At 32.3% G+C, this 4,478-nt stretch overlaps 1 pseudogene; it reads left to right on the top strand.

Moving 5' to 3' along the window:
* Positions 1-1,372: 1,372 nt before the first annotated feature.
* On the top strand, positions 1,373-3,672 carry LOC145051698 (subtilisin-like protease pseudogene; annotated as a pseudogene).
* Positions 3,673-4,478: the final 806 nt, after the last annotated feature.

Genomic DNA, 4,478 nt, shown 5'->3' on the forward strand with positions numbered 1-4,478 from the left:
AATATGCATTAATTACTTTCTTAAAATAACTAAAATGATTGGTCTAGAATCAGTCATACATGCACACAATAGATAGTGAAAATAAAATAACCTAACCCTATATAGAGTTAGGTTCAAATGTTTTCACTATCTATTGTGTGCATATATGACCGATTCTGGACCAATCATTTTAGTTATTTTAAGAAAATAATTAATGCATATTAAATGCTGAAGATGTAATTAATACATATTATATCTTCAACATGTAATATGCATTAATTACTTTTTTAAAATAACTAAAATGATTGGTCCAGAATCAGTCAGACATGCACACAATAGATAGTGAAAATAAAATAACCTAACTTTATATATATATATATATATATATATATATATATATATATATATATATATATATATATGTTCAAGTTCATTTGAGACCATTCTAATTTTGTGAGACCGTGAGACCAAATCTAAAAATAATTTTAAAATGCAAAATAAATGGAAAAATCCAAAAATTCTTTTTTTAAATATTATTTTCGAAACTTGAATTAAATAAAAAAATAAAAATAAAAATAAAAAAATAAAAAAAAATAAAAAAAAAATTTTCGTTTTTTTTTTTGAAAAATACGTGAAATATTGAAAATAGAATATTACACTGACATATTCTAAAAAATAATTTTAAAATGCAGAATAAATGGAAAAATCTAAAAATTCTTTTTTTAAACATTATTTTCGGAACTTGAATTAACTAAAAAAATAAAAAATAATAAAAAAAATTCTTTTTTTTTTTGAAAAATACATGAAATATTGTAAATAGAATATTACACTGTGCATATTATAAAAATAATTTTAAAATGCAAAATAAATGGAAAAATCAAAAAATTCTTTTTTTAAATATTATTTTCGGAACTTGAATTAAATAAAAAAAATAAAAAAAAATAAAAAAATGCGTCTCACGGTCTCACAAAATATAGGTGGTCTCAAATGAACCTAACCATATATATATATATATATATATATATATATATATATATATATATATATATATATATATATATATATATATATATATATATATATATATAAGGAAGAGTTATATGGAAAATGAATGATTAGGACAATACATATTTGAACCAATGAAAACATGACAATACATCACTTCAACAATAACTTCCACAATACATTACTTGTGAAGAAAGAAATGGACACGTGTCATTTGATTATTGGTTCCGGTAGATGTTGCCCTAGTTATTTGTCAATCATATATATATATATATATATATATATATATATATATATATATATATATATATATATATATATATATATATATATATATATATATATACACACACGAATGTACGTAGTGAGAAATGTTGCCAATTACAATTATGAGTCTTATTTTACTTACCATTTTCACCGCCTTTCCTACATGCAAAGTCTATCAATTCAAAAGCAAAACCTACATTGTTCAATTAACTTCACCTCAAGGCCAACATCTTTCTCTAGATCATCGACCACACGACCTTCAACAACGTTATAGCTTATTTTTGTCAAAAATCGGTAATGATAACACCACCTCAAAATTATGGAAACCAATTAGGATCATTCATGCATACCACCATGCTGTTACAGGATTTGCTGCACAAATGTCATCAGAGCAAGCAAATGCAATACAGAACATGAGAGGAGTTGTATCTGTAAGTCCTGAAAGACACTTCCGGTTGCATACAACTCATTCAGCGCAGTTTTTGGGATTAAGCCACAATTCAGGTTTGTGGAAAGATTCCAACCACGGGAAAGGAATCATAATCGGGGTTCTTGACACCGGAACCACTCCTCATCATCCATCATTCCATGATTTTGGTGTCCCCACTCCGCCGGAAAGATGGAAAGGAAGATGTGAAGTTGGAGTTAGACAATATTGTAATAACAAACTCATCGGAATGAGAAACTTTGTTAGGAGTACAAGTTCTCCATTAGATACACTAGGCCATGGGACTCACACTTCAAGTACAGCTGCAGGGAATTTCGTAGATAATGCAAATATATTTGGAAATTTTAATGGAACAGCCACTGGGATGGCGCCATTGGCACACTTGGCTATGTATAAAGTATGCAATCGGGAATATTGTTCTGAAAGCGACAGTATAGCAGGGATGGATGCAGCTATAGGAGACGGGGTTGATGTGCTTTCGATATCATTTGGTGGAGCTTCTGTACCCTTCTATCGAGATTCTATGGCGATTAGCGCCTTTAAAGCGATACAGAAAGGGATCTTCGTGAGCTGTTCTGGAGGTAATTCCGGGCCTTTTAAGGGAACACTGTCAAACACAGTCCCATGGGTGCTTACAGTTGGGGCTAGCACCACTGATAGAAGAATAAGGACGACAGTTTATCTCGGAAACAAGAAATTAATTGATGGTGAATCGTTATACCAACCAAAGAGTTTCCATCAAAAGCTCATGCCTCTTGTTTACCCTGGTGGAAATGGTGATTACAAAGCAGCAACGTGTAGCAGAGGATCACTAGATAATATTGATGTTAACGGGAAGGTAGTGTTGTGTGATATGGGTGGTACGATTTGGACAGTTGACAAGGGTAGGGTAGTGAAGGACGCCGGAGGAGCTGCCATGGTTCTCCGGAATGGAATTGCTTGTCCGGAGACTACAGTACCCGAGGCTCACGTTCTTCCTGCATCAAATGTGGGTTATAAGGAAGGACTTGAGATCATAAAGTATCTGAATTCGACATCATCTCCTGTCGCAACTATCCTTCAACATGGAACTATCCTCGGTGTAAAATCAGCTCCAGAGGTGGCTTGTTTCTCTTCAAGAGGCCCCAACCTCGCAAGCCCTGGAATCCTGAAACCAGACATTATCGGACCCGGAGTTGACATTCTTGCAGCTTGGCCATTGTTAATGCCGATAATGACCAAATTACCAACATTTAAGATCATGTCTGGCACGTCAATGGCGTGTCCTCACCTTGCAGGCGTAGCAGCGCTGTTAAAAAGCAGACACCCAGAATGGTCTCCGGCTGCAATCAAGTCAGCTATGATGACGACAGCAAGTCAAGTAAGCTTATATGGAAAACCCATTGTAGATCATGAAACAGATCTTCCTGCAGACATGTTTGCTATTGGCGCAGGTCATGTCAACCCATCAAAAGCGAATGATCCGGGTCTTGTTTTTGACATCCAACCAGATGATTACATTCCGTATTTGTGTGGGTTAGGGTATACAACCAAACAAATATCAATGATAGTTAAAAAGCCTTTTTCTTGCATAAAAAGCATAAAAGAAACGGAGCTAAACTATCCTTCTTTTGTGGTTACTTTAAAAAGCGGTGATACTAAAACATACTCAAGGAGTGTGACTAATGTAGGTATGCCAAACTCAATCTACACCATCGGAAATGTTTCTGTTCCTCAAGGTGTACGTGTATGTATAGTGGTTGATACTTCTTCTCAACGGCTCAGATTCATAGCGATGTACCAGAAGTTAACATACAATATAACATTTACTCGGGACATGATGGATAAGGTGAAAGGTCGATATGGTCAAGGATATATGACTTGGGTTTCTGGAAAATACTCTGTTAGAACGCCATTTTTGTTCAACTTCTTTTGATGACCAAGCTATAATCGATACCATGAGAAGCAATTCAACATTAAAATTTTATCCAACTTGTACGACATCTATTTTCTATAATATTATACATATAATTAGATAAAAAGGGAATCCCATAACTTAACTTACATTTTAGATTTAAAGAGCAAGCATGTTTCGGTTCACTATTTGTGCGAGACTATTGTTCTATCTGTAGCTTGAAAAAAATAGTATTGAGGACCATATACATGTTAAAATTATTTCATATATTTTTAAAATAAGAGTGTTAAAAACATAAATTATATAGTAACATATTTTACTATTTGTCCCAAGTTAAGCCTACTAGCTTGGAATATTTTGAGTAAATATAAGAGCTTTATTGGAAAAAACATACCTCTAAAGTTTTACTAATATGTGTATATATCATCTATTTAAGTAAGTCATGAACAAACAATCATAAATCTTATATATGGGTTACCACAAGACCCTCAAGACACTAAGCTTAATAATTCACAAACAAACCCCATCATATCCCAAAAAATAAATAAATAAAATCCCAAGTCCCTCCTTATTCTTCTTCTCTCACTTATTATACAAAATTCATTCGTTATGAATACCAAACTTTTAGGTCTCGAAACCTACAATCAAATTCCAAAGATATAAAACTTGTAAATCTTAATTAACAATGTATAATAATATTAATATGAAAAAGATAGTTAACTAAGAAACCTAAGACTTAGGTAGTACTCAAACCAATCCTTTCACAATCACATGTTAATTCTAAAAACAAAAATAACAATTTAGAAAGATGGGGAAAAAAGGTAATGTAGCGAACAATTGTTGTCGGCCACAAGAATAAAACCTACAACAAAAAAAATTTATACA

Source organism: Lactuca serriola, chromosome 5, assembly GCF_051521515.1.
Source record: "Lactuca serriola cultivar US96UC23 chromosome 5, Lser_US96UC23_V15, whole genome shotgun sequence".
NCBI lineage: Eukaryota > Viridiplantae > Streptophyta > Magnoliopsida > Asterales > Asteraceae > Lactuca > Lactuca serriola.